Raw genomic sequence first — 25,868 nt, forward strand, 5'->3', positions numbered from 1 at the left:
TCAGTTTTTGGATTTCATCCAGGTGAGATGTGCTGATTGAGTCAAGGAATTTCCATGCTGGACAAGTATGTACTTTTGGTTGATCAGTGCTAGATCATAATGCTTTAAAACTTTGTCTAGGTAGTCTAATTATTCAGAGGACAGTCTGATATTTGTGACATTGTTAGATGGAACATGTTCAAGGAGAAGGACAACTATGCAGCCATAAAAACCACACACTATCACCTTGTGGCTGAAGAAATTGTGTTTTATCATCACATTGTTAATCAATTGACAATACAATTAATTACTTACAATTCATTTGTGCTGGAATAAATGTAATTACCAATATATTTAGGTTTATATCTTCTAGTTTACTAATACACTATTTGTTTCTCATTTGTTCAAGCAGTACTATGTTTCTTTAAAAATATAAAGAAGGCATGTTGATCAACTGATTAATGTTTCAACAGTCTTATTTTCCTGAATAGCTATAGAAGTGTTCAAAAGAGAAACAGACCACATTCCAAACATGATGTATCACTACGGTAGTTGCAGAGGAAAGGCAGACTGAGTGAACTATGTGTAAGGGTACCTGGAAAATTTATCACCAAAAGTGAAACATTTTTGAGAGTGAGAGAGGGTGCTATTAAAAATTATTCTGGAATGACACGTGTGAACCAGGACAATTCCAGGCAAACAAAGATGCAAACTGACCCTAAACAAGTATGTATTTATTGTATAATTAATTGTTTCCTATTAGGGAGCTGTGCACAAGAATTCTGAAAATGGAAGTTGGGGATAGAAATTTTGTTGTATTTGCTGTATTAAGTGTGTACCTTAAATAATAAACAGTTCTATGATTAGGATTTAGTCCAAGCAAATTAAATGTCTAGCATTTACACATCCAGAAGTTATACATGTACTGTATTACTTGTAGGCATCAAGATTAGTAACTATTACATGAATCAGTTCTTAAACAGGCTGGGGAAAGTACAAGTTGTGTTGAGATACCTCAATCCCTCTTCATTCCCATTACTAATCATGAAAGCAACACAAATGTTTTTGTTTTTTTCTTGACTTGGGTCACATTCCATTGCGGGGTGATGTAAGAATTTTAGCCCAGCATAGAATAGTAATGAGCAATTTTGGACATCCAGTTCTAAAACCTTGCCTTGGGTCACACACAACTAGCACTTAGAATCTAAGAACATGGAACCATTTGACTTGTAAGTTTAATTGTATACCTGTTGACTTTGGGCATATTTTCTAAGGTTAAACTGGAAAAACAAAGAATCAGTTATGGTCCACTTGTCCAAGAAAAAAAATATAAGCCCATGAGTCCTCTAGTATTTTTCCTATCCCATTGAAATATATAAGCCAACATAGCCTTCCTCTGCGAATAGCTGAGGCTTCTTCGTTTCTGCTTCTAAGCCAGTAGTTTCCAGCTTGGATACACATTAGAATCATCTAGGGGGAACTTAAAAAATCCTGATGCATGAGCCATACCTCAGATCAATTAAATTATATCATCTCTGGTGGTGGAACCCAGGCATCTGTGTTTTTTAAACGCTGTAGATAATTCCAATGTGCAGGCAAGGTTGAGAACCACTGCTGTAGTTTCAGCTCCATCCCCAGCTCTGTAACTACTAAAGGCTGATTTGAGGAGTTCTAGCCCAGTGCTCCAAGATGTCTGAAAGATTAAAAATCAACTTACAAAGCTAGTCTGACTTACTAGTTCCAGTAACTAAATTTATAAGAGTTACAGGCTGAAGTAAGAAAAAGAGAAATAATTAGTTTTAGATTTAGCTAAGCTTTATTTTTTTTGAAAAAATTTTTTAAATTTTTTAGACAGAGTCTTGCTCTATCACCCAGGGTGGAGTGCAGTGGTGTGATCTCAGCTCACTGCAACCTCTGCCCCCTGGGTTCAAGAGGTTCTTCTGCCACAGCCTCCTTAGTAGTTGGGATTACAAGCATGTGCCATCACATCTGGCTAATTTTTGTATTTTCAGTAGAGATAGGGTTTCACCATATTAGCCAGGCTGGTCTTGAATTCCTGACCTCAAGTGATCCATCCATTTCAGCCTCCCAAACTGTTGAGATTATAGGCGTGAGCTGCCACACCCGGCATAGGTAGGCTTTATTTTTTAGCCAGAATCACGAATTTAAATTAGCTATATGGCTTTCCACAAGTTTACTTATTCTCATTGAGCCTCAGGTTCCTGATCTGTAAAATGGATCAATAACACCTGTTGCTAGACTGTACTATTGCTTTCCTTCTTAATGAAACAGAACCACTGCTCCCGTTTAACCTAGTTTTGGAAGCTCCCACTTCTATAAACACCTGTATTTCTATCTTGATAACTTTATATTCTAGAACCCGGCCTCTCCCCTGTTCGTGTGGATGCCTTCTCAATGACTATCATCTCCCTCTGACACCAGTCCAAGGATGGGATTCGGCTACTGGCTGACAGATTTTCCTAATCCTATTTCTCCAAGCACATGTACATTTGTAGTGCTGCCACTTCTGGATTTCTATATCTGGGCTCCTGCCACTTGACCAATGGCTTGGTTGAGAACTTCTTTTTGGATATCACTGACACCTGTTGCACAAATACTGTGCATCAAGTTCCATCAGCCTGACTAGATTTCCTCTGATCACCTCTAGTTGTGCTATCACTCAAGTTCTACCTAACCCCTAAGGAATGTATTGTGTTTATTCATTTAATCAATGTTTAACAAGCATTTACCAAACCCAAGCATTTTGTCTTTGCACACATAAAATGTATATAGTACAGTGGAGGAAGACAGACAAAAGATACAATAAGTACAGTGACAGGGACAATTCTAGGCCTTGACCTTCCCTATATCCTTTTCTCATCAAAGATTAATACTTCAATATTAATTTTCTCATTGAAAATTAACACTTTTATGTTAGGTCAGAAGGTGGGATCATTGTTAAAGACAAATTATTATTATTATTACTTTGGAGATGGGGTCTTACCTTATTGCCCAGGCTGGCCTCAAACTCCTAGGCTCAAGCAGTCTTCCTTCTTCAGCCTCCTGAGTAGTTGGGATTATATGTGCAACTGGCTTTTTTTTTTTTGGAGATGGAGTCTTGTTCTGTCACTCAGGCTGGAGGGCAGTGGTGCAATCTTAGCTAGAGATGGAGAATCAAGTGATGCTCCTGCCTCAGCCTCCCAAGGATCTGGGATTACAGGCACATGCCAATTTACCCAGCTAATTTTTGCATTTTTAGTAGAGACAGGGTTTCACCATATTGGCCAGGTTGGTCTCAAGCTCCTGACCTCAAGTGATCCACCTGCCTCGGCCACCCAAAGTGCTGGGATTACAGGTGTGAGCCACTGTGCCTGGCCTTGCTGTATTACTTTTAATGGCAAAACCCACAATTTCTTTTGCATTAACCTAAAATATCGGATACCTTCTTTTGATCTACATGATCAATGATTATTATAATTTTTCAAAACTCATTTTCTACTCTTTAGTGTACAGCAAGCACACTGTCAAGTCTATGTTGGGCTTATCTTTGTGTACCTAAAGTGAACTCCATGCTTTCCCTCAGGAACAATTTAATTTGCTGTGTAGAGGAGGTGTCCTCTGGCTCTCTAAGAGTTAACTGATCTGGCTCTATCTGATCTATCTGTGAATTTCTATAAATACTTTACAGGTATGTGACCAAACCAGTGTCAGAGGGAAAAGGAATTAGGTAGTCATTCCAGCAACCTACTTTATGGGGCAATCAGTGAGGATGTTATCTTAGCTGTCTTTTTTATTTTTTTATCTTTTTTTCAGACAAGGTCTCACTTTATCACTCAGGCTGAAGTGTGGTAGTGTGATTTTGGCTCACTGCAGCCTTGACCTCCTGGGCTCAAGCGATACTCCCACTTCAGCCTCCCTAGTAGTTGGGACTACAGATATGCACTACCACACTTGGCTAATTTGTGTATATTTTGTAGAGATAGGGTGTTGCTATGTTGTCTAGGCTGGTCTTTTTTTTTTTTTTTTTTTTTTTTTGAGACAGGGTCTCACGCTCACTCTGTTGCCCAGGCTGGAGTGCAGTGGCACGATCTCAGATCACTGCAACTTCTGCCTCCTGGGTTCAAGCGTTTCTCCTGCTTCAGCCTCCCAAGTAGCTGGGACTATAGAGGCATGCACTACCATGCCCAGTTAATTTTTGTATTTTTAGTAGAGACAAGAGTTTCACTATATTGACCAGGCTGGTCTTGAACTCTTGACCTTGGGTGATCCACCCCCTTGGCTTCTCAAAGTGCTAGGATTACAGGCATGAGCCACCATACCCGGCCCCAGGCTGGTCTTGAACTCCCAAGCTCAAGTGATCCTCCTGCCTCAACCTCTCAAAGTGCTGGGATTATAGGTGTGAACCACTGCATTCAGCCTCAGCTGCCTTTATACCACCATCCCCAGCCTCGCTTATCAGTCGTGAGTTCCCTCTGTGTCTTTCTAATGTTCTTTCTCTGTGTTTTCTGCCAGCTCCCTTATATTACCTATCAGAGGGATGAAAGCGATTGATTCTATCAGAAGCTATTGAGAAATGTACATGGCTTTTAGGAGTGGTGGTGATGATGATGATGACGATTGTTTTGGCACTTTCAGAATTCAGAAGTAATTTGTTGCCTCCTGGGCACCCTACTCATGACCAGCTAACTTTAAAATAATCCTGTTTCCTTTGTGGTGATCAGAGTTGGCTTAACAAAAATTACAAAGGAATAAAAAGCTAAGTTTAGTAAGCCCATCTCTACTATGCTGTGTCTAATCTTCTTGTACTGGTTTCCTAGGGTGCCCTCTGCTGGGCCCAACCAAGTCTTCGATTCCTGTGAAACTCATGCCTCAGCTCTCATCAAAAACTTACTATTTCATTCACATATGCCATCAGAATCCTAGCATTTGCTTTCCAGATTGACAGTTAACCCAGGTAAACTAATTCATGTTAATGTGTGTATGTATTTTATTGTATAAATGGGAAAAAAAACCCAATGCCCCTCTCAGATCATCTAAGTGTACATTTCCACAATGACTTTATGGACGTACTACTTCAACTTAGTATCTAACTCTGGTGACTAATGGTGGGAATGGAAGCCAGGAGTCTTGGGAAGGCTATGTTCTGAGAAATCAAAGGGGAGTATATTTTCCAACAGACAGAACCTTGTGGCTCCCCTCAAATTACACTGTGTGGGCCGCTGTCTACTCAATCTATCTGTATGGCCAAGCCCCACAGAGGTAATTTTCACCCTGCCACCCAGAAAAGAATGAACATCATTGTTTACTTTTAAATTTTTATGAAGAATGCCTTGAGCTCTTTAGATTGTGTTATCTAAATCTTGATACTAAGTAAGTATGTGGCATTGTTTGGAGGATCAATTTAAACTATAAAGATGTGTCTAGGTTGTACAGTCATTGGCTTGACCTCTGCTGCCTTATGTACTTCCTTGTCTACTGAAATCAGTTGGGCAATTCCTGTCTGTAAGCACATTTCCCAAGAACTGGTTAGAGCCAGTCTTCATAGGAGGAACGTATTATGAAACCAGCTCCTGGGATATTTACTTTGCTCAAGATCTACCGAATGCTACACTTAATTGAAAATAAAATTGCTTTCTCTTGGCTCCCACCCAGCCCCTTGAAAATCAGCAACCTTTGGGATTCAGTTAGAATGAGATAGAAAGGGGAGATGATATGCTGGGCCTAAGTGACATTTTTCTGTAAGCTTTTCTTGTTTAAACTAGTATTTGTATAGTTGTTGAATGTGGGTGTTTCAAGAAGATCAACTAAACTGATAACATATTATCAAGTAAATAAGGCGTCCAAGATTGGGAAGAACATGGCACACATTTTTTGAATGCACACCTTTTTTCTTAAAATTTAATATGAAATTTGTATCTTTGTTAATATATCCAGGTTGTTTTTCAGTTCAGTTATTAAATCATCCAAATCTCCAGTTAAATAAATGCTCAAGTGAGAAACATTGTCTTAATGGCTCCTGATCTAAAATTATGTGTCCCCGGGAATGTATGTATCCACATTTGAGAAGCACAAGCTCCGTGGAATAGTGATTGAGAGAACCTGGTCAGAGAAAATAAGTGTGTATTGATGATCAATCAGTAGGAAGGAGGACTGGCATAAGTTTTGTTGTGGATGACTTTCACAGGAGGGTGGCAGTGGCATTTGATGTTAAGACCTACTGCATAGTTGTGCTGAGGTAAAGATGTTAGGATTATCTAGTTAGAGCTAGAAATGAGGAGAAAATAAACAGAACATGGAATCATCAAGATGGCTGTGAAAAGGCAGGAATGTGATAAACACGAATGCAGATTTCTTAGACTCCTTACAGACTTACAGGAACTGTGGATGCACAAAGTAAATGGTATAGCATGCAAATGGAGAAAATTCTGCATATTACTTTTTGCATAATAGCGTCTTCTCTTTACTTTCTGAAATTTAAAAATAAATATCCTTTTAATCTAGAGAGTGCTATACACTTTTTATAAATAGTGTTTTATATTCACTATCTACAATAAATATTATCTGTAACAATAATTATAATAAATCTCTGTAATAATTATTTATAAGATAATATTATCCATAATAATCATATCACAATCTGTAATTATTATATAATTATTATATTTAATAAATATTATCTATTAATAATTATAATTATTTCAAAAGTTTATTTAAAACTCAGAGTAAGCTTTCCAGTATAATCTTCTTAGCACTGAGTCTTTCAAACCAGTCCCAAAAGTGTATTTAACACATAAGGTATCTGGAATAGGTCTGGAGTAAGGAGCTTAGGTATCTGCATTTTTAAATAAACGCACTTTGATGCAAGTGATCTGGACAACACTGTGAGAAATAGTATTATAAGAGGTTGAAGACTCTTGGGATAAGGGCTGGAGACTGAGGACACCAGTCAAGAGCCTGGGACAGGGTTGCGAAGGGTTGTAGAACTATATGAAGTTGCTTGTTTAGTCCACAATTCCCCTCTCTACTACCTGGTATCTCTCCCAACTCCCCAACAAAAGTAGTTACCTTGGCAGTTAGATGGAACTAAATGACCAGACCTCATGGAACCATGGTGGACACCTGACCTAAGATAGGCCAACCAAATATTTCAACTTGAGAGTTTGGAACTGAGGACAGGAATACCAGTTAACTGCTGCTGGTTGTTTGAAATGAAGAGATCCTCTGGAGCTATAGGAAGCCAGACGTATCTAGCAAATGGACAGACAGAGAGCAGCACATGTAGAGGAAGAAGGCAAAAAAAAAAAAAATCAGGAAGAAGAGATGAGGAACTATGGGTTGGAGATGGGGAGGGAGAGAGAGAAGGAGTAGAGAAGGGAGGGAGAAATAAAGACAACCAGCAAGAAAGCCAAAGGGAATGAATTTTCCGTGGAGCGTACCAATCTGCTACTCCAAATCCCAGTCTCTCCTGTGGTCTGAGTGTGCGTTCTGTAAGATATTTTTGTATCTGTCCAGTAAATTCTTCAGTCTCACTCAAGCTAATTCAAATGTGTTTTTGGGTGAGAGGACACCCAGAAGTTTAGGAGAAACACAGGTAGAAAGAGCTGTGTCTTATTCTTGTGACTTCTTCTTCATCCAATCTGTCTCCATTCTCTCTTCCCCCTTTTACTTTTCCTTCCTCCTGGCATAAGGACTTATGCCCAGGACTGTTAGGGGAACAAAAAAGTGATTTTTTTTCTCTCCAAATCCTTGATCCTTTTTCTTTTCTGTGTTTAACCCCTTTCTCTTCTTCCTTGCAAAGCAGAAGAGAGCCTCCTTTTTTTTAATTTTTAGATTATTATTAATTAATCAAAATTCTTTTTAATAGAGGTGAAGTCTTGCTATGTTGACCAGGCTGGTCTCAAACTCCTGCTCTCAAGTGATCCTCCTACCTTGGCCTTCCAAAGTCCTAGGATTGCAGGCATGAGCCACTGCGCCTGGCCCCTCCTTTCTTTTTCCCATCCCTGCTCCTCTCTAAGTGTTATTCATACCTACCCTAAATAAGAATGAACGACTGTGATGTGGAGGGAAGAGGAGGGAATCTTAGGACCACTTGGGCAAACGTAAGAAACAGATTTCTCATATTAAAATGTAACACAGGGAGTATGTTTGTTTAAAATAGCCCATTTGTTAAGCCCAGTGAACTTAACCTTATGTAATGTTTTATGTGATGAAACACTTCTCTGGTTGGATCAGTTTCAGTTTTGCTAATTAGACCTTTTTTTTTAGTGAGTGTGAGAGAGAGAGTCTCACTCTTTGTCACCCAGGCTGGAGTGCAGTGACGTGATCTCTGCTCACTCCCATCGCCTCTTCCTGGGTTCAAGCCATTCTCATGCCTCAGCCTCCCAAGTAGCTGGGATTACAGGTGTGCACCACCATGCCTGGCTAATTTTTGTATTTTTAGTAGAGACAGAGTTTTGCCATGTTGGCCAGGCTGGTCTCTAACTCCTGGCCTCAAGTGATCCACCTACTTTGGCCTCCCAAAGTGCTGGGATTACAGATGTGACACTCCACACCTGGCCCTAACTGGGCTTTTAAAAATTAGGTGCTCTTCATTGAACTAAAAGAAAAGAATTGCAGATAAAGAATAAAGGTCTAGATCTGTGATTAACTTGACATATAATATGCATTATATAAAAGTTACAACTTCATATCATAAAAATCTTCTATGTTGAAAGGATTGAGCTTAAAATGCTCCAATTTAGGCTTGGCAGATTATTATTATTGTTTGAAATTGAGTCTCACTCTGTCGCCCAGGCTCCCAGGCTGGAGTGCAACGGCACAATCTCAGCTCACTATCCCCTCTACCCTCATCTACCCACAACATTCAAGCAATTCTCCTGCCTCAGCCTCCTTAGTAGCTGGGATTATAGGTGCCTGCCACCGTGCCCAGTTAATTTTTATATTTTTAGTAGAGATGGGGTTTCTCCATGTTGGCCAGGCTGGTCTCAAACTCGTGATCCACCCACCTCAGCCTCCCAAAGTGCTGGGATTACAGGTGTGAACCACCGCATCCAGCAGGCTTGGCTTATTTTTATGAAGACATGGATTGAGTTGTCATAAACTTATCTGATCAAGGCAGTCAACATATTTGCCTTAAATCAACCTGTAGTGAGTTTCCTACTTGCATTTGTATGAAGCTAGTAGAGATGTAGCTTAATATGTATGAATGGACAGAAGGAAACTTTGGTTCTCACTCAGCTCTGCTGCTCACTTGGCTAGTTACAGGAATTTCAATAAATCACAATTTCTCTGGGTCTAAATTTTCTTTCTTTTATAAAATGTGAAATACTTTTTTCAAACAAAGCTACAATATGTACATTAGATTAAAGTGCCCTGATTGGGTTGGGCTGGAGGTGGGCCAACTGCCAGAATCTCCTTCCTCCCAGTCTTTTTCCAGTTGCCTCACTACTCTACCCATCCCACCTACCTCTACACTTCTGGACTTGAATGAACTCTCAGGGCTTCGCTGAGGACCCCTGGAAATCCTAGACTGAACAATCCCCACAATTGTTTCAAGCTCATTAATTCAATTACTCTATGAGATTTTTGAGGAAAACTCTAAAGAAAATGAGAAAATACATCATTTACTCCAATGAATGTTTATAAAGGCTCTCTGATGACTATGATATTTATGATTCAAGGGGTAGTTGATGTGAGAGATCAGATGATTACTGAAGCTGCCATTTTGATTGCTAGAAATCACTTTGTATATATGTTTGTTAAAGTAAGTAGATCCCTCATGTCCCACATGTCTATATTTGCATTTTGATGGAACTTCAGGGAAAAGGAATGTGTTCATAAAGAACAGTTGAAATTGACTTTTCAGTCAAAGCAAGGTACTCTAACTGTGGTTACAAATATGCCTCTTCTTCTAAAAGCTCAGCATCAGTTATGAAAGTAAATTCTTAGTAATACTGTTGTTTCATGTGGGGCCTGTGCCTGGGATGCCATGGCTGCATTCCATCCCATTCTTCCTCTTCAGTCAGAATGCTGCCCTTTGACAGAATAGAGTCTAATTTGGATCACAAGATTCTTTTTAAGCTTTGCTTTAACGTAAGGACAAACAGGGAGGCTAAGACATCTGAGCTTCATAAACTCCCCTGCTGTAGGTGGAGTTCTGTCCCTCAAAAATTCAAATCCTGGAGTCCTAATCCCTAGCATCTCAGAATGTGACCTTATTTGGAAATAGGGTTATTGCAGATGTAATTGGCCAAGTTGAGGACCTACTGGAGTAGGGTGGGCCTGGATCCAATATGACTGATGTCCTTATAACGGGGGAAATTTGGACACAGATATGCACATATGAACATGAAGGCAGAGATTGGGGTGACATTGCAGAAGCCAAGGAACACCAAAGATTGCCAGCAAACCACCAGAAGCTAGGGGAGAGGCATGGGACAGATCATCTGTCACAGCCCTTGGAAGAAACCAATCCTGCCAACTCCTTGATCTTGGACTTCCAGCCTCTGCAACTGTGGGACAATGGATTTCTCCTGCTTAAGCCACCTACTTTGTGGAACTTTGTTAAAGTAGCCTAGGGAAACAAATACAACTACCATCATTATTAAATTTCTAGGGGGTGTGTTTTAATCTGTTCTTACATTGCTGTAAAGATGCTTCCCCAGACTGGCAATTTATAAACAAAAGAGGTTTAATTGACTCACAGTTCTGCATGGCTGGGGAGGCCTCAGGAAACTTACAATCATGGCAGAAGGGGAAGGGGAAGCAAGGCGTATCTTACATGGTGGCAGGAGGAGAGAGCAAGCAAAGGGAAGTGCTGCGCTTTTAAACATCAGATCTCATGAGAACTCACTTACTATCATGAGAATAGCAAGGGAGAAATCCACCCCCATGATCCAACCAGGCCCCTCCTCCAAATGTGGGGATATTACAATTCACGATTAAATGTGGGTGGGGACACAGCCAAACCACATCAGGGTGGTTTCTCCGTGTCTGTCACTTGAGTAAGGACTTTTGCTATTGTAGTATGTGCCACCAATTACAACTTATTTTCTATTTCTTCCCTTAAAAACCTATTTTTAGCTCATTGGGTATATCAAAAAAGAGAAGACTTTTTTAAAAGCAGACTTGTTAAGTCTAAGTGCTCTGTAAAAACTACTGGAAGTGCTGAGTTAAAATATAAAACCTATTGCTTTTAATATACTCATTTGTTCAATAAATATGGGTCATGTCCATGACAGGTATTGGCAATAGAGAAAAAGCAGAGCCTAGCTCCAGCAGAGACTCGATGTCTGTACATCAAACCATTTCTTATTCTTCCTAGGTGCACAGCTTAACTACTTTCTCCAGTCTCTCTTACAGTTGGGTGTGGCCATGTGACTTGTGGGCAGTGGTCATGTGAGGCACCAGCAGACTTGGCTCATAAAACTTCTTTTTCAAAGTGAACATGTATTGAAACTGGCTGAGCCACAGGATGGAATTTAGGACCCTGACTCATGCTTGGAGTAGAGCCACCTGACAATTAGGAACATCTGTTTGGACTTTCTATGGGAAAGAAAGAAACCTCCATTATATTAAGCTACTCAGATGTAGGAGTTTGTCTCCTGCAATAAGTAGCATTGCCCCAATTAACATGCCATACTCAAAATCAAATAGGAAAATAGATTTTTAAAAACACCATGCAGTACAGTGCTTTGAAAGTGATCAAGCATACTCTGGTCCTGGAACAGAGGACAGCTTGAGGAGTGAGAGACAGAGGAAATGACATTTGAAGTGAATTTTGAAGATTAGGTTATGTGTCAGCCAAGCTAAGCAGGGAGGAGTGTTTAAGACAGTGAGAAATGTGTGTACAAAGCCTCCCCAGGAAAGAGAGCAATTTCAAAAGATTAAAGTAAGTTTGTGGGGGAGGGTTCAATGTGGACTTAGTTTGAATGACTCAGCACTGAGGAGAAGGGTGAGATTCTGAGTCTCAAGAGGTAAAGAGAAACTGGATAACGAAGGATGAATAAACGGCTGACAGGATGGGAAGTGGACGTCCTGGGCAGAAAAAACTGAATGTCCAAAGCCCAGAGTTATTACAGAGCATAGTTATCTCTGGAAATTAAACAAACACGAATTAGCATAGAGGGAGTAACTGGAGTAACGTAGGAGTGGAAAATCAGACCCTTGTTCTTCCACTCTTGATTCTGAAGACAACAAAGTGCTATTCCGGAGTTTTCAGCAGGGGAGTAATGGAACATATTTTCACTCCAGAAATATTCCTCCGTTGAAAAATCATGTAGAATACAGATTAGGGTTTATGTAGGCTCTTAACATAGCAGTGTTTGTTTTTTTCTAACAGAAATGTTTTGTGATGTTTTCCATTGAATTCTATTTCATCACTGCTAAGAGATAAACGTCTCATTGTGTATGGATCATAATCAGGACATGCTCTATTAGTTAAGATTGGAAGTGAGGGGACAGGTTCAGAGCTATCAGTATTATCCAGAACATTGATGGTGATAGTCTGAGCAAGGGCAGAGTCAGAGGAAAGAAAGAAGAGGGGATGAATTCAAAAGCAGACTAAGCAACTTAAAGACAGGGCTTAGGTGGGAGCAAACATCAGAGCTTACTTTAGTTTTAGTTCTTTATTTTGCATGACTAGGGAGATCATGATGCTACTCATCTGAGAAGTGCCCAAGACATAGCAAGAAGAAAAATTTGCAGAAGATAGAAAAGTTTGCCAGCTGAATGTGGTGGTGTATGCCTATGGTCCCAGCTGCTCTGGAGGCTAAGGCCAGAGGATTGCTCAAGCCCAGGAGTTCAAACGCTGCCATGAGCTATGATCATGCCACTGCTCTCCAGCCTGGGTGAAAACAGAGCAAGACTCTGTCTCTAAAATATAAAGAAAGAAAAAAAGAAAAGTTTGGTTTTTGAAATACTGATTCTGAGGAGACTGAGGCACATGTGAGTATTGAGCTTTCCTTTGGGGGAAAAAAAAATCAGGCTCAGACTCTCACAGATCAGAAAAGGGGAGGATAAATTGTGGAGTGGTATCAGTGTATAGTGGTCCCAGTAGAAGGCCGAATGAAAGCAAAAGAGATTATCCAGGGTAAAATGAGGGCTAAGTAAGAAAGCTTAGAGGTCTCTTACATTTCAGCACCCAATCAAATAAAAGGAGAAACAAAAGTAAGAGGAAAACAACACCAAACCAAGGCTTGGCGTCCAGAGCAGCACAGTCACAGCAGGCACTTGAAACACTGCCATGGAGCCTTTTTTTTTTTTTTTTTTTTTTTTTTTCTGAGACAGTCTCTCTGTTGCCGAGGCTGGAGTGCAGTGGTGCAATCTTGGCTCGCCTGCAACCTTCGCCTCCGTGGTCCAAGCAATTCTCCTGCCTCAGCCTCCTAAGTAGCTAGGATTACAGGTGTGCACCACCACACCTGGCTAAATTTTGTATTTTTAGTAGAGACAGAGTTTCACCATGTTGGCCAGGCTGGTCTCAAACTCCTGAACTCAGGTGATCCACCCACTTCAGCCTCCCAGAGTGTTGAGATTACAGGCGTGAGCCACCCCTCCTAGCCCAGAAGAGAGTTCTATACTTGTTTCTACAGAAGTCCTTGGAGATTTCTTGGAAAAGTCTAGAAGAGTGGGAGTGGAGGCTAGATTATGGTGAGTGAGAAGAAGGCACAGATGTGGAAATACCTTCTTTCTAGAAATTTTCCAAAATGGTTACAGATTGCAAAAAAAATGCGGGATAGAGGAATTTCTCTTGAGAATAATAAACATTTGAAAATGTCCATCAGGATGAGAAGTGGGTGCAATTAAGGGGAAGACATTAAAGATGGAAAAGTCTGGGGATAATGGTGGGGAAAACTCTTTAGTGAGCTGTGAAGGACAGATGAGGACTCTTTTTCCATTGCTCAGAATCATTTTGGTAACTTATACTACTTCGGCTCTGAAATGCACCCACTTCTAAGCTAGGGTCCCACGGAGGAAGTCTCTTCTGTGCTAACCATTCTGTGAGAGGAGAAATAGCAGCAAGAGTGATGTAGACCAACAAATGCATTGCAAATTGATTTACTGAATATACCCCATTCAACTGAAAATAAACACAGTTTAAAAAACTCATAGTTAAGTGAGCTTAATGTGGGGAAATTCATGTTAAAAGGATTGTTTGAGAGGCTACATATCAGTTTTTTCTGATGCTATGAAAATCACCAAAGATATGTATCTAAGGAATAGAGCAACTCTATTTTTGTTTCTTTGTTTTGTAGATTGTAGTGATGCTTGTGGAAACAAAGCTCCTGTGCTGCCAGTCACATAAAAGTATAGCACATACAATTCCGTACAGTACCTGATACTTGATAATGAGTGACTATGCTACTGGTTGATGTATTTTATATATATATATATATATATATATATATATATATATATATATTTTTTTTTTTTTTTTTTTTTTTTTTTTTTTTTTTGAGACGGAGTTTCACTCTTGTTACCCAGGCTGGAGTGCAATGGTGCGATCTCGGCTCACCACAACCTCTGCCTCCTGGGTTCAAGCAATCCTCCTGCCTCAGCCTCCTGAGTAGCTGGGATTACAGGCACGCACCACCATGCCCAGCTAATTTTTTGTATTTTTAGTAGAGACGGGGTTTCACCCTGTTGACCATGGTCTCGATCTCTTGACCTCGTGATTCACCCTCCTCAGCCTCCCAAAGTGCTAGGATTACAGGCTTGAGCCACCGCGCCCAGCTATTTACTATATTTTTAATCATTATTTTAGAGTATAAACTTACTTACAAAAAAAATCTACAAAACAGCCTCAGGTAGGTCCTTCAGGTAGTACATGCACATCTGGTTTTATTGCACTTTGGTTTATTGTGCTTTGAAGATAATGCATGTTTTCCAAATTGAAGATTTGTGTCAACTCTGCATTGAGCAAGTCTATTGGTGCCATTTTTTCAATAACATATGTTCTCTTCATGTCTTTGTTACATTTCTTTGATAATTATTGAAATATTTCAAGTGTTTTCATTATCATTATAGCCTTTATTTTTTATGTTAATAATCATAATTGTTCTGGGTGCCACGAACTGCATCCACAGAAGACAGCAAACTGATAAATGTGTGTGTTCTGACTGCTCCACCCACTGGCTGTTTCCCTATCTCTCTCTCTCTCCTCAGGCCTCCATATTCCCTAAGATACAACAAGTTAAAATTAGGCCAATTAATAACCCTATGATGGCTTCCAAATGTTCATGCGAAAAGAAGAGTCTCACATCTCCTGCTCTAAATCAAAGCTATAGATGATTAAGCTTAGTGAGGAAGGGATGTCGGAAGCTGAGATGGTCTGAAAGCTGGACAGCATAAGCCAAACAAACTGTGAATACAAAGGAAAATTCCTTGCAGGAAATTAAAAGTGCTACTCCAGTGAACACGAATGATAAAAAAAATAAAACAGACCTATTGCTGATATAAAGAAAGCTTTAGTGGTCTGGATAAAAGATCAGAGCAGCCACAATATTCCCTTAAGCTGAAGCCTAATCTAGAGCTGAGACCCAACTCTTTTCAATTTATGAAGGCTGAGAGAGGTGAAGAAGCTGCAAAAGAGAAGTTTGAAGCTAGCAGAAGTTGATTTATGAAGTTGATGGAAAGTAGTCATCTCCAGAACATAAAAGTGCAAGGTGAAGCAGCAAGTGCTGATTGAGAAGCTGTAGCAAGTTATCCAGAAGAACTAGCTAAGATAAAGGTGGCTACGCTCAACAATAGATTTTCAACTGAGATGAAATAGCTTTGTATTGCAAAAGGGGTGCCATCTCTAGGGCTTTCATGGCTAGAAAGAAGTCAATGCCTGGTTTCAAATATTCAAAGGACAAGCTGAGTCTCTTGTTAGTGGCTAATGTAACTGGTAACTTTAAATTGAAGCCAGTGTTCATTCACCGTTCTGAAAATCCTAGGGCCCTTAAGAATTATATGAAATATACTCTGCCTGTGATCTGTAAATGAAACAGGAAAGCATGGGTGATAGCAAATATGTTTGCAGCATGGTTTACCGAATATTTTAAGACCACTGTTAAGACCTGTTGCTCAGCAAAAAGATTCCTTTCAAAACATTACTGCTCATTGAAAATGCACCTATTCACCCAAGAGCTCTGATGAAGATATACAAGGTGATTAACGTTGTTTTCATGCCTGCTAACACAACATCCATTCTGCAACTCATGGATCAAGGAGCAATTTTGAATTTCAAGTGTTATTAGCTAAGAAATTCCTTCCACAAGGCCATAGCTGCCATAGACCATAATTCCTCTAGGGACCTGGGAAAAGTCAACTGAAACCTTCTGGAAAGTATTCACCATTCTAGGTGCTAGTAAGAACATTTGTGATTCACAAGAAGAGGTCAAAATGTCAACATTAACAGGAGTTTGAAAGAAGTTGATTCTAACCCTCATGGATGACTTTGAGGGGTTCAAGACTTAAGTGGAGGAAATCATGCATATGTAGTGGAAACAGGATGAGAACTAGAATATCTGAAGATGTCACAGAATTGCTGCAATCGCATGACAAACTTGAACACGTTCTTCTTGTTGATGAGCAAAGAAAGCGGATTTCTTGAAATGGGAGCTATTCCTGATTGTGAACATTGTTGAAATCACAATGAAGGATATTAAGTAAGTTTAGTTGATAAAGCAATGGCTTTGAGAAGTTTGACTCAAGTTTTGAAAGAAGTCCTGCTGTAGGTAAAATGCTGTCAAACAGCATCACATGCTACAGAGAACTCTTTTGTGAAAGGAAGAGTCAATTGATACAGCAAACCTCATTGTTTTAAGAAACTGCCACACTCACCTCAACCTTCAGCCATCACCACCGTGACCAGTGAGCCGCAATCAACAATAAGGCAAGACCTTTCAGCAAAAAAATAACTCTCTGAAGACTCAGATAATCATTAGCGTTTTCAGCAACAACATATTTTTAAATTCAGGTTAGTACATTTTTCTAGGCATAATGCTATAGACTACATTATAGTGTGAAGATAACTTTAACATGCACTGGGAAACCAAAAAAAGTGTGTGACTCACTTTATTTTGATATTGGCACTGAACCTGTAGTATCTCTGAAGTGCACCTGTATTCCAGAAAGAGACATTGTTATCATAGAACATGACAGCTCCATGTGTGTTACTGCCCCTGAAGACAGTCCAATGGGACAAGATGTGGAAGTAGAGCACAGTGATATTGATAATCCTGACCCTGTGTAGGCCTAGACCAGTGTGTGTGTGTGTGTGTTTCATTTTTAACAAAAAAGTTTAAGAATATTTTTAAAAATTACCAGAAAGTAGCTACAGATAAAGATATAAAGAAAAAACAATTTTTGTATAGCTGTATAATGCTCTTATTTTAAGCTAAATGTTATTACAAAAGAGTCAGTTTAAAACACTAAAAAGATTATGAAATAAAAAAGTTACAGTAAGCTAATTTATTAAAGACAAAATTTTAAAATAAACTGAGTGTAATATAAGTATATAGTGGTTTTAATCTGCAGTAGGGTACAGTAATATCCCAGGCTTTCACATTCACTCACCGCTCACTCAATGACTCACCCAGGAGCAACTTCCAAGCCGGCAAGCTCCATTCATGGTGAGTGCCCTATATAGGTGTTCCTTTTTTTTTTTTTCTTTTAATCTTTTATGCCATGTTTTATTAGACATTTTCTATGTTTGCATATGTTTACATACACAAATACCATTGTGTTACAATTGCCTACAGTAGTGATCCCAGCCTTTTTGGCACCAGGGACCCTTTTGTGGAAGGCAATTTTTCCACTGATGTGGCAGTGACGGGGGACGGGGAACGGGGGACAGGTGGAGTGGGGAGGACAGTTTCAGGATAGAACTGTTCTATCTCAGATCATCAGGCATTAGATTCTCTTAAGGAGCTCACAACCTAGATCCCTCATGTGCACAGTTTACAATCGCATTCCCACTGCTATAAGACTCTAATGCGGCAGCTGATCTCTCAGGAGGTGGAGCTCAGGCGGTGATGCTTGCTGGTCCCTCGCTCACCTCCTGCTGTGTGGCCTGGTTCCTAACAGATTACAGACTCTATCTGTCCACAATCCGGGGATTGGGGACCCCTGGCCTACAGTATTCAACACAGTAACATGATGTACAGGTTTCTAGCCTGGGAGCAACAATATATTATACCATACAGTTTAGGTGTGTAATAAATAGTTATATCATGCAGGTCTAAGTACATTCTACAGTGTTCATACGATGATGAAATCACCTAATGAAGCATTTCTCAAAATGTATCCCTGCCATAAAGCCATACATGACTGTACTTCACTAGGTAAACAACAAAAATCAACCAGCAAAGTTAAATAAGTTTCAAGAAAACTTCTTTTGAAATTCTCAGTGGGAGTTGCTGATATTTGAGCCTCATAAAAAAGGTATGATGTGGACAAACAAGCTCTGTCTTTCAGAATGAAATATTGCCTGCACTGAGTATTTAAAACATAAACACAAAAAATAGACACATCGATCCAAAGAAATTAAGCATCTTTGTGGACTGGCTTTTTATGTTTTTATATCATTTTTCTTTTTAAGATGGAGTTTCGCTGTTGTCGCCCAGGCTGGAGCGCAATGATCGGCTCACTGCAACCCTGCCTCCTGGGTTCAAGTGATACTCCTGCCTTGGCCACCTGAGTAGCTGGGATTACAGGCACACACCACCAGGTCCAGCTAATTTTTGTATTTTTAGTAGAGATGGGGTTTCATCATGTTGGCCAGGCTGGTCTCAAACTCCTGAGCTCAGGTGATCCGCCTGCCTTGGCCTCCCAAAGTGCTGGGATTACAGGCATGAGCCACCATGCTTGGCCTTTATAAATATTTTTTATATAAGTGATCATTTAACTTTCAGTCTGCTTTTATTTATTTTATCACAGCATAAAACCAACTATAGCTCACTGGCTGCCACAGAGTTCACTTAAACTTTGATCTTTAAACAATGTGTATGCCCAATCTCATCTCTTTATTTCCTACTTACTTTCTATTTATTCTTTCACTGCCTGTCGTCTGTGTTTTTATTTTCTCAGAGGGCAAGGCAACATCTGTGTCTTAAGCAATTTGATATGTATTATAGAGCCTTAATAAACACCTTGCAATTTTATTTTCTCTGTTGGAAAAGTTTTCATTTACTTGTCAGTTAAATAATGATTCTAATGATTATTATAACATGAAATTAGAACAGTTTATAGGTCATCTCTTTAGTTTTATATGTTTTGGGACAATCTATTCTTGAATTGAAAATGAGCTCATACTGACACACATTTCTGATGCAGGGCTTTCTATACTTTTGTACACTTTCGATGTACTTTACTTTTTTTTGTTTTTAAACAGAACTTGATGTATTCCAAAATCTTTCTCAAGTTTCCCAGGAAAATGCTGAACTTGTATTGGAGTAATAACTAGTGTAATTCACCTTTTCCAATCCATATGGCATGTTATAGTTATATTATCTCCCTGAATTGGTCTTTTTTAAAGGGGTCTCTTACACAGTGTTTGTGTTTCTTCTGATTTATTGTTAACGTTATGCTCTTTTTGAGTTAAAATCATGTGCTGTTTGTGCATTTTTCTCTTTGAGAAGTTGCATTATAAAGTAAAGCTATTTGGTGGAAGGGTAGGCTCTTGATTTTTAGAAGAACTGGAAGCCACTCTGAGGCCTGAAAGCCAAATGGGAAGACAGCGAGCTCTTTTTGTTTTATTTAAAGACGGGCTTTCACCATGTTGGTCAGGCTGGTCTTGAACTCACAACCTCAGGTGATCCGCCCACGTTGGCCTCCAAAGTGCTTGGATTATAGGCGTGAGCCACCACACTCGGCCTAACAGCAAGCCCTTTTTATTGGCTTTGAAAGCGTTTGTGCTCAGCGTAAATTGATCTAAACAGAAATCGCTTTTTTCGAATCACTTAACTGCTTACTGGTTTTTGTGCTTTTGTTTTACTTGGGGATACGTTTTTGGTTAATCACTTGGACCCAGATTTGAAATAGGAAATACTTGGACTAATTTTAATTTTTCTCTTTTTAAACTGTGGTAAAATGTATACAATGCAAAACTTATCATTTCAATCCCTATAAGTGTACAGCTCTGTGACATTAAGTCCACGTACATTCGCATTTTTGTACAACCACCATCCTTCATCTCCAGAACTTTTTCATCTTTCCCAACTGAAACTCTGTAACCATTAAATAGTAACTCCCCATTTCCCTGTACCTCCAGCCTCTGACAACCACTGTTACTGTTTTCTGTTTCTATGAATTTAACTATTCTAGGTATCTCGTACAAACAAAATCATAGCAGTTGTTCATTTCACTTGGCACGTCTTCAGAGTTCATCCGTGTTGTTGCCTATGTCAGGACTTCTATCCTTTTGAAGGTGGAATACTATTCCTTGGGATGTACAGAGCACATTTTGTTTATTCATTCGCCTGTCCGTGAACACTTGTGTTGCTTCCACCTTTTGCCTACTGTGAATATACCTTTACTCTAAAAGCTGCAATGTAGCCCATATTTCAAAGATTTGTACATTTTGTACATTTGAAACAATTTAATGTCCCTAAAATCAAGATGCTTCAAAATCATTGGAGTATCATATTTTTAAAATTAAAGCATAATTTACATACAATCATTCAATGAACTTTCATAAATGAATATTTACATGTAACTTACACCTTAATCAAGATACAGAAACCGATATTAGAGACAAAATATTTCCATCACCTTAGAAAGTTTTCTCCTGCCTGGCACCCACTCACTGGCCACCTACACAGAAGCCACCATGGTTAGGCTTTCTATCAGCATAGATTAGTCTGTCTAGTTTTGTACATCACTTAAATGGAATTACACAGTGTCTGCTTTTGTGTCTGGATTATTTCATTCAATATATTTTTGAGATTCTTCCATGTTATGTGCATCAGTAGTTAATTCCTTTTATTGTTGGAGAATAATCCACTGTATGGTTATGTCATGATTTATTTATCCACTCTACCATTAATAGACATTTAGGCTGTTTGTATTTTTTAGCTATTATTAATGAAGTTGCCATGAATCATGCATAATCTTTTTTTTTTTTTTTTTTTTTTTTTTTTTTTTTTTTGTTGAGATGGAGTCTTGCTTTGTTGCACAGGCTGGAGTGCAGTGGCATGATCTCAGCTCACTGCAATCTCTGCCTCCCAGGTTCAAGCAATTTTCCTGCCTCAGCCTCCCAAGTAGCTGGGACCACAGGCATGCGCTACCACACCTGACTAATTTTTGTATTCTTAGTGGAGACAGGGTTTCACCACATTGCTCAGGCTAGTCTTGAACTCCTGACCTCAGGTGATCCACCTGCCTTGGCCTCCCAAAGTGCTGGGATTATAGGCATAGCCACCACGCCCAGTTGCCATGCATATTATTTTACAAGTGTTTCTATGGACATATGTTTTCTTGAGGAACTGCCTATGGGTGAAACTGCCAGGTAACGAATTAGGTATATATTTAATTTTATAAGAAAGTGCCAAAGAATTTTCCAAAGTGATTGTGCCATTCATACTCTCACCAACAATGTTGGAGAGTTTCTGTTGCCTTCCATGTTTCTTGAACTGAGTATTATCCATATTGAATTTAGTAGTCATGTTGATTTTGTGTGTGTGTGTGTGTGTGTGTGTGTGTGAAGTGTTGAAGTCACTTGCTCACTTGAAATTGGATTGTCTTTTTATTATTGATTTGTAGTTCCTTAAATATTCTAAATACAATTCCTGTGCCATCACATAGCAGATTTTTTTTCCAAATCTATGACTTGTCTTTTCATCTATTTAATGATATCTCTTAATGAGCAGAGTTATTTAATTTTGATGAAGTCCAATCCATCATATTTGCTTTCTTTTATGCTTAAGCTCTTCGTCTATTTTCTGAAAGAGGTTATTCAAGATTGGTATTATTTCTTCCTTAAACATTTGATGTGATTCACCAGTACAGCCATATGAATATGACATTTTATTTTTAGGAATGTTTCATTACAAATGCAATTCCTTGAACAAAGGTAAAGTTATTCAAATTTTCTATTTTTCCTTGAGTCAATTTTGATAAATTGTGGTTTTCAAAGAATTTGTTAATTTCATATAGATTCTTTAACTTATTGGCATAAAATTATTTATGATGTCTTCTCATTATCATTTTAATATTTACAGTTCTGTAGTGATATTCCCTGTCTTGTTCCCGAGATTAGTAGCATAATTTTCCCATTCTTCCTCTTCTATTTTCTTTTTTTGATCAGTATTTTTGGGAGATGATCAAATTTACACATTGTTTTCAAGGAACTAATTTTTGGGTTTGTTGATTTTTAAGATTTATTTTCTACTTTACTGATTTTTTACTCCTTATTTCCTTACTTCTACTTACTTGGAGCTTAATTATTTAATAATTTTTATATCAGCATTATTTTTCTTTTTGAACTATAAAAAATATGAGTGCATTTTAAAAATCAGAAAAGTTTTTAGATTTAATGAAACATTGCTACTTTTTGCAACTACAGTTGACCCTTGAATAAGATGGGGGTTAAGGCTACCAACCACCTATACAGTCAAAAAACCAAAACAGAGCTTTTGACTCCCCGCAAACCACAAACTTTTCTAATAGTCTACTGTTGAACAGAAGCCTTACCAATAACATAAACAATCAATTAACACACATTTTGTATGTATATGTGTTATATTCTGTATTATTACATAAAGTAAGCTAGAAAAAATGTTATTAAGAAAATCATAAGAAAAAGAAAATATACTTACTGTCCTTTATGGAGCATCATAAAGGTCTTCATCCTCGTTGTCTTCATATTGGGTAGGTTGAGGAAGAGGAGGAAGAGGAGGAAAAGGAGAGGTTAGTCTTGCTGTTTCAGGGGTAGCAGAGACAAAAGAAAATCTGTGTATTAGGAGATCCAGGCATTGCAGGTCTATGCTGTTCAAGGTTCAACTGTACTAGTTTTACAGAGATATTCCTGAAAAATATCACATCCTTATTTGTTCAAAGACATGGGACAATTTCTCTAAAATTCAAAAGAATCTTAGAAAACAATTTCAAAACCAATTTTTTTTTTTTTTTAGAAAATAGGCAAAGTAAATAAGTAGCTAACACACAAAGAAGAAATATAGATAACCAATACAAGGAAAGATACTAATCAAATTTTTTAAATAACAAAACATTTTCTTTTACAACTTAGATTTTCAAAATGAAAACAAGTCATCAAAACCTAGTGTTGGTAATTATGAAAGGAAATATATATTCTCATATTAGTGTATTTCAGGTGTAATTTTTTTTCCCCAGAGCAGGATCTTATTCTGTCACCCAGGCTGGAGTGCAGTGGCACAATCATAGCTCACAGAAGCATTGACATCCCAAGCTCAAGTGATCCTCCCACCTCAGCCTCCCAAGTAGCAGAGGTACACCACCATGCCTGGCTAATTTTCTTAGTTTTTGTAGAAATAAGGTCCCATTATGCTGCCCAAGCTAGTCTCGAACTTGTTGTGGGCTCAAGTCATCCCACTACCTTGGCCTCCAAAGCAGGTGCACACCACCACATCTGGCTAATTTTTTAACAGTGTTTTGTAGAGGCTTTTCCTATGTTGCCTAGGCTGGTATTCAACTCCTGGGCTCAAGTGATCCTCCCACCTTGGCCTCATATGTTGGGATTATAAGCATGAGCCACTGCATCTGGCCTCAGGTGTATTTTTTTTAAAGCATGTATTCATATGTAAAATGAAATTCCATGGATCCAGCAATTCTAATTATTAATCCTCTTAATTAGTACATATTTTAGAATTTGCCATTAGGATAATAACTGCAGAAGGTGAATAGATGTAGTTGTGAGGATGTCTTGCTTTTTTTCTTTTAATTTTCAACTTTTAAGTTCAGGGATACCTGTGCAGAATGTGGAGGTTACACAGGTAAAAGTGTGCCATGGTGGTTTGCTGCACAGATCATCCCATCACCTCAGTATTAAGCCCAGCATCCATTAACTATTCTTCCTAATGCTCTCCCTCCCCCAACCCCCACTGCGATAAGCCCCAGTGTGTGTTGTTCCCTTACGTGTCCGTGTGTTTTCATCATTCAAATCCCACTTCTTTGTTTGTTTGTTTTGTTTGTTTCAGCTCCCACTTGTTTGTGAGAACATGCAATGTTTGGTTTTCTATTCCTGTGTTAGTTTGCTGAAAATAACGGCGTCCAGCTCCATCCATGTCCCCTGCAAAGGACATGATCTCATTACTTTTTACGGCTGCATAGTACTCCATGGTATATTTGTACCACATTTTCTTTATCCAGTCTATCATTGAGGGGCATTTGGGTTGATTCCATGTCTTTGCTATTGTGAATAGTGCTGTAGTGAACAGACACACATATGTATCTTTATAACAGAATGATTTATATTCCTTTGGTTACATACCCAGCAATGGGATTGCTAGGTCAAATGACATCTCTGCCTCTAGACCTTTGAGGAATCACTACACTGTCTTCCACAGTGGTTAAACTAATTTACACTCCCATAAACAGTGTAAAAGTGTTTTCTCTGTAACATTACCAGCATCTGTTGTTTTTTGACTTTTTTTTTTTTTTTTTTTTTTTTTTTGAGATGGAGTTTTACTCTCTTCGCCCAGGCTGGAGTGCAATGGCTTGATCTTGGCTCACTGCAACCTCCGCCTCCTGGGTTCAAGGGATTCTCCTGCCTCAGCCTCCAGAGTAGCTGGGATTACAGGCATTGGCCACCATGCCTGGCTAATTTTTGTATTTTTAGTAAAGACATTTTTGCCATGTTGGGCATGCTGGTCTCAAACTCCTGACCTCTGGTGATCCACTCACCTTGGCCTCTCAATGTTCTGGGATTATAGGTGTGAGCCACTGTGCCCAGCCAGTTTTTTGACTTTTTGATAATAGCCATTCTGACTGGTGTGAGATGGTATCTCATTACGGTTTTGATTTGCATTTCTCTAATGATCAGTGATGTTGAACTTTTTTTCATAAGTTTGTTGTATGTCTTCTTTTGAGAGTGTCTGTTCATGTCCTTTGCCCACTCTTTAATGGGATTGCTTTTATTTTTCTTGTAAATTTAAGTTCCTTATAGACTCTGGCTATTAGACCTTTGTCAGATGGGTAGATTACAAAACTTTTCTCCCATTCTGTAGGTTGTCTGTTAACTCTAATGATAGTTTATTTTACTCTTTAATTTAATTAGATAACATTTGTCAATTTTGGCTTTAATTGCAATTGCTTTTGGCATCTTCATAATAAAATCTTTTCCTGTGCCTATGTCCTGAACGGTATTGCCCAGATTTCCTTCTAGGGTTTTTATAGTTTTGGGTTTTACATTTAAGTCTTTAATCCATCTTGTGTACATTTTTGTATAAGATATAAGGAAGTAAGTTTCAATTTTCTACATATGGCTAGCCAGTTCTCACAGCACCATTTATTAAACAGGGAATCCTTTCCCTATTGCTTGTTTTTGTCATGTTTGTTGAAGATCAGATGATTGTAGGTATCTGGTCTTATTTCTGAGTTTTCTGTTCCATTGGTCCATGTGTTTGTTCTTATACCAATACCATGCTGTTTTGGTTACTGTAGCCTTGTATTATAGTTTGAACTCAGATAGAATGATGCCTCCAGCTTTGTTCTTTTTGCTTAGGATTATTTTGGCTATTCGGGCTCTTTTCTCATTCCATATTAATTTTAAAGTACTTTTTTCTGCATGTACCCTACCTCTTTATCTGTAACCCATACAACAAAATGCCTGTGTAATCCTTTTAGGAATTCCCAACTGCTTATAGACATGGTTCTCAGATTTACTGATGGTCTGTCAGAATCACCTGGAAGCTTATTAAAAATACTAA

General features: G+C 38.7%; 1 long non-coding RNA gene across 2 annotated transcripts in view; it reads left to right on the top strand.

Moving 5' to 3' along the window:
• The window catches only part of LOC141583462 (uncharacterized), a 35,413-nt gene extending 18,842 nt beyond the window's left edge, over positions 1 to 16,571 (top strand). Inside the window, exon 3 of one of the 2 annotated variants that reach the window (XR_012516076.1) lies at positions 15,142 to 16,571. This is a non-coding gene — a long non-coding RNA (uncharacterized LOC141583462). Of the gene's footprint in view, positions 1 to 4,796; positions 5,002 to 15,141 lie in introns of those variants that run through there. The other variant, XR_012516078.1, reaches the window with a different exon arrangement.
• Positions 16,572 to 25,868: the final 9,297 nt, after the last annotated feature.

Source organism: Saimiri boliviensis, chromosome 1 (genome assembly GCF_048565385.1).
Source record: "Saimiri boliviensis isolate mSaiBol1 chromosome 1, mSaiBol1.pri, whole genome shotgun sequence".
Taxonomy (NCBI): domain Eukaryota; kingdom Metazoa; phylum Chordata; class Mammalia; order Primates; family Cebidae; genus Saimiri; species Saimiri boliviensis.